Source organism: Pelodiscus sinensis, chromosome 22 (assembly GCF_049634645.1).
Source record: "Pelodiscus sinensis isolate JC-2024 chromosome 22, ASM4963464v1, whole genome shotgun sequence".
NCBI classification, from domain to species: domain Eukaryota; kingdom Metazoa; phylum Chordata; order Testudines; family Trionychidae; genus Pelodiscus; species Pelodiscus sinensis.
The window spans coordinates 5466489-5478830 of record NC_134732.1 but is presented as its reverse complement, the minus strand read 5'-3'; the positions used below and the strand labels follow the sequence as shown (position 1 = coordinate 5478830).

At 44.9% G+C, this 12342-nt stretch overlaps 1 long non-coding RNA gene across 1 annotated transcript in view; it reads left to right on the top strand.

Annotated features, from left to right (window-relative positions):
- The window catches only part of LOC142819366 (uncharacterized), a 38891-nt gene extending 30553 nt beyond the window's left edge, over window positions 1-8338 (top strand). Inside the window, exon 3 of the long non-coding RNA XR_012897243.1 lies at window positions 5476-8338. This is a non-coding gene — a long non-coding RNA (uncharacterized LOC142819366). The remainder of the gene's footprint in view (window positions 1-5475) is intronic.
- Window positions 8339-12342: the final 4004 nt, after the last annotated feature.

The following is a 12342-nucleotide window of genomic DNA, read 5'->3' as shown; positions in this document are numbered from 1 at the left end:
CCTGAATATATTAGTTTGTGCCTGTCTCTGATCCTAGCATTCAAGTATGTATCCAATCCAAACTCCCATCCAGCAGGAGTTTATAGGGCAGGGCAGATATAGGGCAGGGCAAGTGGGGTGGCTGCCCCGGGCCCCGTGCTGCAATAGGCCCCACGCCGATCCTTGCTCCTGCTTGGCATCCCGGCTGAGTGGCACATAACTCAGCCGAGCACCATGGTGGGAGGCAAAGGAGGGCAGGGTGGTGATGTACACGGCCAGGGGGCGGGAGGTGAAGGGCATGACAGAGGCTCCAGGTCCCATCCCCTGACCATGTACATCACTGCCCCGCTCTCCTTCCCCTCCCGCCATGGCACTCGGCTGAGTTCTGCGCTCAGCTAGGATGCCACGCGGGGCCCAAATGGCCATTTGGGCTCCGCGAGTGAGAGGCAGGAGGGGGAGGACTAAGGAGAAGAGAAAGAGAGAGTGAGGCAGGAGGAGGAGGAGGAGAAGAGAAGGAGAGAGAGTGAGGCATGAGGGGGAGGAGACACGAAGGAGAGAGAGTGAGGCATGAGGGGGAGGAGACACGAAGGAGGAGGGAGAGGAGAAAAGAAAGAGAGAGAGTGAGTCAGAAGGAGGAGGAGGAGGAGAAGAGAAAGAGAGAGTGAGGCATGAGGGGGAGGAGACACGAAGGAGAGAGAGTGAGGCATGAGGGGGAGGAGACACGAAGGAGGAGGGAGAGGAGAAAAGAAAGAGAGAGAGTGAGTCAGAAGGAGGAGGAGGAGGAGAAGAGAAAGAGAGTGAGGCAGGAGGGGGAGGAGACTTAAATGCAAATGAAAATTTTTAATTATTAATGCAGAATTTTGTTTAAGAATGACTTACAATATAATTAAAATTAAATTATCCAACTAAATTAAGTTTCTATCAAATTTACCCAATTCACATTTAATATGAAAATAGCCTTCAATTTGCGCATTCGACGCCTTTTTTCTATTTTTTCTCCAAAGGGGAGCCCCATGAAATTGTGCTCTCCTGGGCCCCGCAAAACTCTTATCCTCCCCTGCTCCCATCCCATGAGAGTTTGCCTTTATCTGGAACAAGGCTCTGGAAGTCTGGCCTGCTAACAGAGGTCAGCTCTCTCTAGCATAGTATTTCGCACTACATAACATAACTATGGCGGTGCACCCATAGATGAAAACTTGGCATAATATGAATCACAGAGAAGTTGAGACAGACACAAATAACCAGGCTTCCACACTGCTTGAATACCAACTTTCTCTCTCTGGATTAACAGGTTTAAACCCTCTATACAGCACAGAAATGTCTAGTGGTTAAATCATTGGCTACAATTAAAATATCGTTAGATAATCTGGATATGCAGAGCCTCCCAGGGATTTAAGCCCAGATCCTCAAAGATATTTTGGCTCCTAACTCCTACCAAAATCAACGGAAGTTAGGACTCGAAATCCCTTTGAGGATCTGCCTCTGAGCAGAACGAGCCTTTAATGGTCAGAGTGCAAGAAGCTGTAGACAGTTATGACACAGAGAATTTTCCTGTTGGTGTGTATCTGACTGAATTTCCCCAATTTCCTGGTTCAGTATTCAGAAAGAGAACTGACTTCCTGTTTTGGCTAGCCCAAGCCTGTGCCCAGGGTGATCAAAATATTTAAACAAAGCTAATTTCCATCAGATTCATTGTGAAATCAACCATAAGGGGCATGTTTCCAATATAATCCAACTGCATTATACAACGAGCCTCCAACCAGGATGGAAATGCCATCTGAATGGGCTGGAAATTAACGAGTTATGAAAGATATGATTGAAACAACCTGCTTGGACCAGCTTGGAGAGGCTGAAATGTCAGCTTCCATGTTTTATCCAAATCAGGCATGTGCCTATTGAAAAAAGAAATCACTGAAGAATTAGGGCTATAATTTTAATTCCCATGAAATCCTAATGAAAACAAAGCTATTAAAAGGGATGTCTCCCATATCCAAAACTGCCTTACAGCAGTCTCTCTAATGGCCAGCATCTCAGGATGGACGCAAACTGGCTAAATGACTCAGTTCGTCCTTTGATCCGACCCTCTCTCAAATTCAGCACAGGCTGTGATCCAAACTCAAGCCCGTAGGCATCTTTAAAAACTCCAATTTTATGGTGAGGGAAACTGTGCCTAACTCAGCCATTTCAGAAAGCCAGAAGTCCTCGAACCACACCCTTGAGCAAGGCACTTTGCTTTCTGGCTTGCGAGGCTGACTCGTGGAAATATTGTGCCAACCACAGAGGAGTTAGAATGTTCCTGTATTCATTTAGTTCAACTGTTGTGAGAATGGTTTGTTCCTGTATTTGGAGAAGTGATCAAAAGACCCCGATTGTCACTGTTCCTGCTGGTAGTAATGGCTGTGAATTCTACTCACAGGCTTTGGTTAAGGTTATGTCTACACACAGCCGTGCGCCAGTTTAATTAACCCACTTTTAACTGGTTTAGTTAAATTCCCATGTGGCTATGAAGGAGGTGGGGCTGATCTGTAATAATACCGCATGTAACTGGCTTAGCTGGATTCATGCTATGGCTGTTCTGGATTACTTGAAATGTTTAATAAATGCCTGTTCTGACGAAGCTTTTCCCCTGCCTTGGTGGGCCCTGTGCTTTCAAGCGGGCTGAGGCTCACGGCAGCTTTAAGTTTAGACACTTTCTGCAGGGCACAAGTTTGCCATTTATTTAGCCACCCTTGTCATTAGCCAGCATGGGGGAAGGAGAGGCTATAAAACCCCATAGTCTCTGCTTCCCCTCCAAGTGATTTGGGGACAGGACAGATCCTTTCCCAAATTAGTCCTTCTCCTATGGGGCGTTCCACTGTCGGGATCAGCTCCCCCACAGCGTAATGGGAGTTGGATGTAGGGGGAACCTGGGCCCACCCTCTACTCTGGGTTCTGGCCCACGGACCCTGTGATAGCAGCTGCCTGCTTTGTCCCCAGTCTCAGCTAGGTGACAGCCATGATTCCTTGGCCACTTCCCCACTGCCCTGTCCAACACCTTCCTTACTCTTCCTCTGGGTGCCAGCTAGTGCTTGTTCCTCCCAAACCTTCCACAGCACCATCTCTCCCCAGCTCCTTGCGCACAGTGAGCTAACAGAAGGGAAGCCCTTTTTAGCCAGTCTCATCTGGTTCTTCATTGGCTCCTGTTGTCCCGATCAGCCTGGCTCACTTGATTCTGGAAACCTCCTACTTGACCCCAGGTGCCTTAATTGGCCTGTCTGCCCTAACTGATCCTGGCAAGTTGCTGTTTGTTCTGGAATAGCCCTTGTTAGTTTACTTCAGGAATAGGAATCTATTTAATCTGGGGCTAATATACTCCCCTTCTACTCTTCACCCATAACCCTCTGGCTTGGCCCTGTCACAGTGTGTTTGTTTAGTTTAATAGTGCGTCTACACTGCCCTGTTATTCTAGAATAATGACCATTATCCTGGAAAAATAATACTAGTGTCCACACCGCAACTGCGATATTTAAAAGGAATTTGAAATAAGGGAGGGATTTTTCTGACGACAGTAAACCTCATTCCACAAGGAATAAGGCCTCTTCCGGAAAAGCTCTTTCAACAGAGTGTGTGGGCCCTCCCACTGCTGCTATGTCAAAATAGCTCCTCCCCAGGACCATTCTAAGTTATTCCTCCCCAGCGTCTCCTGGGGCTCTAAATTGAGATAGTGTGTCTAATTAAGGGAGCCTGCCTCAGAGTAATTTGCAGGCTTCCCTGCAGTGTGGATGCTCTATTTCAAAATAAGCTATTCAGGAAGATATCTTCAGGAAAAGCTTTTTCCAAAATAAGCTTGCAGTGTAGACGTACCCATAAAGCTGGAGTCTGAGCTTGCTCCTTTTGAGCTTGAAAGCTCGCACTGACTTCAGTGGCACTAGATCAAGCCATAGAAGGCAGAAAATAGAGGGGCAGAGACAGAGAACAAATGAAGGGGGCAACGGTTTCCATTCCAAGCGTCATTCTGGGACAGGGATTTTCACACGTAGCGTGAGGGGTTCCCTGAGGTTCAGGAAGTCAGTTCCTTTGCTCTACGTAAGTGGAGACAAAATCTTTTGTCTTAGTCAGAGTCCAGACTGGAGAGATGGGAAGCAGCAATGTTTTTATTCCAGCTGATGCAGCTGTGCTCCTCTTTCCTGTCTCACCTGGTTCATTAGCCTGCTGGACCCTTACCTTTAATGCCATCCCTTTCCTTGATCCTCAGCCACCTTAGCTATCTAGGTGTTTATTAATTCCCCATCGCCATAGAATAAGCACCACACCCATGTCAAATAGCAAATGTCCAGTACATCCTGTAAGCACGAGAAGCATTATTCTACCCATTTCACAGATAAGAAACTGAGCTCTGGGAGACTGAATTGTCTAAGGTGTCACAGGGAGCCCACAGTACATCTGGAAAATGAATCCAGATGTCCTGAGCCTCAATCTAGCACCTTGACACAAGACCATTTCTCTTTCTGACCACTAGCTTCTCCGAGTAAATAAAAGAAGCAGGAAGACCTCGGAGATTATTTTCTAATGACTCTGGTTGCTTCATAGTGACATGAAACATTCTTCTTCAAAACCTCAGACACCGTGGAAAACAATTCTTCGGAATCCTATTGTTTTTTAAACAAAAGAGAAGCCGCAAGGCAGTCAAAGCGCTCGTTAAATTTAATAGGAGAGGGTTCTGTTCATTTATTGCGAGAAGTAGTAAAACATGCAGCTTTTTTTCCCCCGTTTGAGTCACACAAATGGCAACATTGCCACATCTGACCCAAAGCTTTCGCAGGACCGTGCAGATGCAGAGGCACAATCTGAAACTAATCACTAGCAACGTGAACCATGACCCGGGTGGGTAAACCAAGGCCGCCAGCAGCAAGCAGCAATACTGATTATTGCTCATCCTTCTCGAATAGTCCCTAGCAGAAAGTTTGGTTAGCTCCTTTTCTTGTGATTGCTCTCTGGCTTCCAGGCTGAAGTCCTCATTCAGAAAGGAGCTCTCGGGCTTCATGTATTGCCTTTTGTGGGGACTTGGCAGCAGTGGGATTAGAGTCCTAGACCTGGAAGGGACCTCAAGAGGTCATCAAGTCCAGTCCCCTGCCCTCACTGCAGGACCATGCACAAAGTCATAGCTTGGGTTTGCTAATGGGGTCTGTTACTGTTTCCTTTTTCCCTCCACACTCCAGCATGGCAGAGAGATGCCAGTGAAGGAGTCAAGTTTGTGAAACTTTTAAGGACAGAGTGCAATGGGTTTGGTGTCCTCAGCTCTGGGGATCCGTAGGCAAGGCAGTCTCATATCTAGGAGTGACCTGGGGACTCCAGCTGAGTGTACATGACCACTATTAGCTGTCATTACTGTAAGGATACCTAGTTCTGGACCAGGATTCCGCTGCGCTAGGTGCTGTACAAACCTAAAAGAGAGTATAAGTATGGAGGGTGTCTGTGTTTATTTTATTTTCAAAGGTCCTAATTTTATATTCACAGGTGGATTCTATGTAGCGAAGGACCATGAATCACACACCCATGAACTTTCTTCATCAACCCTGCAATGCATTGAAAACAGGCACTGTGGAAATGGTGTCAAAGCTTCTGTGTTTATTGTCTCTTGTGACTTTTCACTGTGTCCCTGGCCATACGCTGGGGCTCTTGGCAAAACAACGTGAGTGGGGGAGAGACTTTTACTGTCCTTGTGGGCCCAACTGAAAGCTCATTGTAATCGGTGGCAGCCCTTGCGTAGATTTCATTGGGCTTTGAGCCATGCCCTTTGAGGTTAAAGAAAGAACGAGTGAGAGAAATGAGGAAGGATCCTCAGCAGCCAATGAATGTGACCCACTGGGAAGCATGTTTCATTGATTCCCCTCCATGTCCAGGCTGCAAAGAGTCTGAGTCAGTTTCAGCCCTAGCCTGAGATCTTTAGCTCAAATTTTCAGTTCTAAAGACCCCTGCTTCCATCCCTGGTGTTTCTGCCAAGATGGTGGCTGTGACACAGCAAAGCTGGCTGAACATGGGACTGACCAGTGGTCCCTGCAAGCTGAGCCCTTGAGTGGCCACTCTAGAGAGATTCAAATGCCGTCCAGCTGATTAGCAGAGCACCCACAGCTAGCAGCATGTGTTTCTATTGGTGGTGCACATCTGAACATGCCTCAGTGCACATAACAAAATGTATTCTGCATACGAATGGGAAAAAAATTAGAGGGAACATTGGAACTGACCCTTTGTTATCCTAAAGAGGTAGGACTCTGAATGTGCCCGAAGAACAGGCATCAGGACTTGCATCTGTGCAGAATCAAGGTCCGGTCCCTGCTGCCTTGCGGCCAGCTCCTCTCCCTAAGATTCTGTTGTTAAGAGGAAATCATACCAGGATGAACAGTTTGATGAAAACAAAATTGCCAAATGGTTCAGATTAGCGTATGGCTGGATCCCACTTGGTCAGAGTCATAAACGATGGGCTCGTGTTTAATCCATGTGCGTTGTGGGGAGGGGAGTTGGTTGGAAGATTTGTGTCCTCAGAAGCAATTTTCTTGTAACCTCAAAACTCCTTGGTACAGGGAAAGACTTCTCCCAAGACTCTGCAAATAGAAAATGTGCATAAGGGAACATCTACCAAAGAAAACAGCAAATCCAAAGATCCCCTTGGAAAATAAACAGCTATCGGTGTCTCAACATTCACACCTCTAGAAGGGGAATGGGGAAAGGGTCCTCTCTAGAAGAGGCATTTCGAGGCAGGAATCTTTAGAGCAGGAAACAGGAAATATTAAAGCAAACTCTTGAACAATACTCCATTAGAATGTTCATCTTTGTTAACATAATTGTGCAGTTTATTGTTTCTTTATTTTCAAGTAACACTGGATTATGCTGTATCACAGTCACTGATGCAGTGGGACAATGACCCCTTTATGAAATGACAAATAAAACCCTCTGCAAATAGGAGGAGTGGAGCCACCAGTAAAGAAAAAGACACATATAATTAAAGAGAGACAGCGGTCAGTTGGTTAGAGCAGGGAGACTAGAAGTCAGGGCTCCCGGGACTAATTTCTCACTCTGCTACTGACTCACTGTATGACCTTGGGTAAACAACTTAACCTCTCTAGGCCTCAGTTCCCACAAATTGGAATAGGATACTCAGGTGCCAGCCCAGAATGAGCTGTGCTACTCCCTTTTAGGCTACCCCAGCATTTGAAGCATGCCCAGTCTTGGTGGAGGGGCGGCACTTCTTCCGCCTACAGAATTTTAACCTCACCTGGTTCAGAGCAGAGTATGCACACCCCGTCACAGATGCTCTACAAATCATTTCTGTTTGAAACTATGAAGCATGGCGATTGCAGTAATGATAAGGGATTTTACCACACTACAATTTTTTAAAATAATTTTTCTCTTTATTCTTTATTTTCCACTGTTTGCCTTGTGAAAGTTAGCTCATGGGGGAAAATCAATTCACTTAACTGATTTTCTCAGGTTTTATTGAGCAGCTATTATTGGGAGCTTGTGGTTAGGTGTTGAGGGAACTGAAAAAAATACGACTATTTTTGTATTACTATAGCTTCTGCTTACTGTATATAGCACAGTGACTGAGAAAAAGAAAGACAGACAGACGCATCTTTCAATTGAGGCCAACATTGCTTTGGGAAAGGACTTTTTATTAGTGTAGCAAATCTGCAGAGACAGCAAAGTAGGAAAACTAACATTGCTTTTTGTAGCACTCGCTGAAAATGGAACAGCTGTTTTCTGTTTTTGTTTCTCCTATATAAAGAGATTTTTAGAATTAGTATTGTCCCATCTCCATCAGATTATGACAAGTTTATGAGAGGTTTTAAGATGTATGGGGTGAGATGGAGTGAGCTACACTTTGTGACTCAGAGTTGCTGCCTCTTACCCACCAACGATCATATTTCATTCTCAGTTATATGGTGAAACAACAAGGAGAGTTTAATGGTTGTTATGCTCGTGGAAAGGAAGGAAGAATTTGGAAAGGGTTGCAGCAGGAAATGCAGCTAATGGGAGATTATTAAAAAAAGGCATAAGGTAAAGTAACTCTTCTGCTCTGTTACACTTCTTCAGTCCCTTCTGCATATAAATTACATCAATATTGACTTACTCAGGATTTACTCCAGGTTTCGTCATTGACTTCATGCCACCTCACCTGTGTGCTTGAGGGTGAGTTGTATTACCTTGGTACTGTTCACGGTGGACAAGAGTGAGCATAGCCCTTACACTCTCTAACACCCCGGCTGTGTCTACACTGGCATGAATTTCCGGAACGGCTTAAAACGGAATACTATTCCGTTTTCAGTTTTTCCAGAAAAGGAGCGTCTACATTGGCAGGCTGCTTTTCCGGAAAAGCCCTCTTCCCGGAAAAGCGTCTGTGGCCAATGTAGACGTGCTTTTCCGGAAAAGAGCCCCGATCGCCATTTTCGCAATCGGGGCTTTTTCCGGAAAAGACTACTGGGCTGTCTACACTGGCCCTTTTCCGGAACACTGTTCCGGAATAAGGACTTATGCCCGAGCGGGAGCAGAATAGTTTTTCCAGAATAGCGGCTGATTTTGTACAGTAGAGCGTCGTTGCTTTTCCGGAAATTCAAGGGCCAGTGTAGACAGCTCGCAGCTTATTCCGGAAAAGCAGCTGATTTTCCAGAATAAGTGGCCCAGTGTAGACACAGCCCCGATGACTGGTGTATAACACACCTCATGTACTATTTCTGCATCTGCCCTACATTTCCTGAAGGCCGCTGAAGATTATAGCAAATCCCTCTAGCCCACCCCACCCCACCCCACCCCTGGGGGTGGGAGAGAAATTCTTCTGCCAAACTTCACCTCGGTTTTGTTTCTTCCTGTGGTAATAGCTTGCCCCTTAGAGGTTAACTGTCTAGGAACAGCAACTGTTCAGCCAATGCACTGGGAATCCACAGGGTTCTGGGTGGGCTTTCAGAATAGGTTAGAAAAATGGAGGAATAGCAAGAACTCTGCAATTACAGTTTTTAACCAAAGGAAACCCTTTGGGGAGTTTCTGGGATATTTCACAATGGAGCGACTGATTTTTTGTTCATTTGTCCTCCAGTTAAATGATGTTGCTCGTTCTTCTCACCCGTTTACCACCCTTTACACCTGAGAGAGAGAAGCTCTTTCCTTTTGTGGATGACGTCTCATGACCAGCATGGTCAAGAGTGAGAGAAATGTCTTTGTAAGTCAAGCGCAGCCACACAATGCAGAGTGCCACACCTTGTTCACAGACATGAATGGGTCTCCAACCACAAGCTTGGCAACCAGGTAGCCATCTGAAGCATTTAAAGTAACAAAGGTAAAAAACAAAACTCAAGCTCACCCCATTGTACAGATGGGGAACTGAGGCACAGAGAAGCTCAATGACTTGCCTGGGATGATAGCAGACGTCTGTAGCACCGCAGATACACGTATGTCTCACTACACAACTTTTGGTGACCCATCATAGAATCACAGAGCCATAGAATCCTAGGGCTGGAAGAGACCTCAGGAGGTCATCAAGTCCAGCCCCCTGCCCAAAGCAGGACCAAACCCAACTAAATCACCCAACCAGGGCTTTGTCAAGCCAGAACTCAAAAACTTCTAGGGATGGAGATTCTACCCCCTCCCTAGGGAACCTATTCCAGTGCTTCACCACCCTCCTAGTGAAATAGTTTTTCCTAATATTCAACCCATGTTGCTCAAAACCAAGCAACGTAAACGCTATTTGTCAGCACTTTTGCTGACTAAAAAACTTCCACCCCCTACTAAAGTCATCCGCTGACAAAGGAAGAGAGCACTGTTTATACCCCTACTTGCCCTGACAAAGCTTTTGTGGTTGGGGGTGGGAGGGTTAAATACCGGGGGACAATAAAAGCTTTGTTGCTCAATTTCCAATGTAGACAAAGCCTTCTCAGGTTTCACAAGTCTTACTCTAGAGCAGTGTTTCCCAATTTTGTTTGGCCACAGAACCCTTTTCATCTTAAAAGAATTTCAAAGAACCCCTAGGGTTGCCAGGGTAAAATTTGTCAAGCAAAAAAGAAAAGAAAAAGACCCACCAGAATTTGTTGAGAAAAAAAAAGACTCTGTCTCTTTAAGAGGGGGCAGGGGAATGCTGCATTCTCGTGGAACCCTTACTTTTGTCTCATGAAACCCCAGGGTTCTGCGGAGCACCAATTGGGAAACACTGCTCTAGTGCCCTAAGTACAGGGCCAGCTCCCTTCCCCATCCCATTTTGTCCTCAGTCCACCTTTGATTCCATCACCAGAGCCATTGTGTGTGCGGGGGGGGGGGGGGGGGGAGGCGGGGAGAATAGCCAAGGTGGCATGTAGTTTCATGATTAACAGGGAAACATATGGTCCACAGAAAATGAGCTTGTAATAGTTACATCATTATTTACACACTATCCTGGTTATTCTGTTCAGATTTCTGAACTCTATGCTACGGTTTATCATTAATAATACCCATCTCTTTCATCAGTAAATCTCAAGGCATTTCACAAAGCCCTTTAAACCTATTTTACAGGTGGGAAAACTAAGGTACAGAGAAGGAAAAAGATTTATTTAAGGCCAAGACTAGAACCCACAGCCTTTGAGTCTTAGACCAGTACTCAGGCTATGTCTAGACTACATTCCTCTTTTGAAAGAGAAATGTAAATTAGACATATTGAAATTGCAAATGAAGCCAGGATTTGAATTTCCTGTGCTTTGTTTGCATAATTGAAAAACGCTATTTCGAAAATGAAACTACGGTCTAGACACGGATCTTTCAAAAACCGATCTTTTGAAAGATCCTGTAAACCTCATTTTTTGAGAAGTACGGGATCTTTCAAAAAAGGCTTTTCTTTTCTAAAGAACTGTGTCTAGACCACAGTTTCACTTTCAAAATAGCGTTTTTCAAAAAAAATGCAGTGACCGATTATGCAAATGAAGTGCAGGAAATTCAAATCCTGGCTTCATTTGCAATTTTGATATGTCTAATTTACATCCCTCTTTCGAAAGAGGGATGTAATTTAGATGTACCCTCACTATAGTAGCCCATACTACTTCTGCAAGCTTTATAGAAATCTGTGATTGTATTAGTTAGTTCTTTTAAGTATTTTTGCCTACATTTTAAAGAAAGATGCATCACAAGCTACTTTGCCTTGTAACTCCAGCATGATGCTGCACCAAGAAAGAGCTTTTGTTCTTTGAAAACATAGGTTTGTTTTCCTGCATTGAAACATTGTTGGAAAGTGATTTGCTTATGGCATTCGCCTGCTATTGCTTTAAAAAACATACATGAAGTCAAGAAGTAAACATTTATATCTAGATTAATACCCCTCATTCACAAGGAGCCTTCTAGACTCTGGATGATTTGATTAGTTTATATTATGTACAATATTGAACTCATTGTGTCCTGACTACTCTCAAAGAACATCAGGGCTTACAGTATATGTCAGTGAACTATATGGGCAGAGTTTTCCAACATTCACAGAACTGTGATAACAAGAACTGGATGGTCATTTTCTAGTGGAACAGTTTTCCATTAAAATATGCCAATTTGTTTGAACTGAATCAGTTCATATCGGTTTTGTCTAAATGTTTGCAAGAAATCATCTATAAATATTGGTTCGACTTTCATATTTAACATAATTGTGATACAGTTCAGGGCTGCAACCCAGACCAGAAAGGGGTTGTCACAACTTGCCATGAAATCCTTGCTTTGCTGCTGGAGCTCTCAGCCTAGGATGCTCCCAGTAAACCTTCAAGTCACACCAGAGACATGGTCTATGCTACAGAGTTAAGTCAGAAGGCGGATTATGTCAGCCTATGTCAGTGTCTACACTACAGCCTCGCTCCCATCAATGTCAATGCCCTACTACAGCAACATAATAACTTCACCTCCATGAGACTACATCTACACTACAGAGTTTTTTCGGGATACCACAGGTATCCCAGAAAAACTCTGCCACATCCATGGAACGCGTCTGCTCTTCTGAAATTTTTTTCGGAAGAGCAGATGCGCTCTTTTGGAAGCCCTGTAAGCCTCGTTTCACAAGGAAGAAGGGCTCTTCTGAAAGCGAAGGGTTTTCTTCTGAAATTTGGCCCAGCAGTGTAGACGGGCCCAATTTTGGAAAAAGCCTCTTCCGAAAAAAGAATCGGAAAAAGGCATGCAAATTGCAGAGCACAATTTGTGTACCTTTTTCTGAAAAAGAAGTGTAGTGTAGACATAGCCCAAGAAGTGTAAGGCTTATGTCGGTGTAGTCAGGGTGACACTGGCCATAAGTGCTGCGGGCTAAAATTCTTGTCAATTTCATGGCTTCCTCCTGGTTAGGCTGATAGGTTCCCTGCTGTGAATCCTGCACAGCTCACATCTCGGGTTGTCATCCTGGGG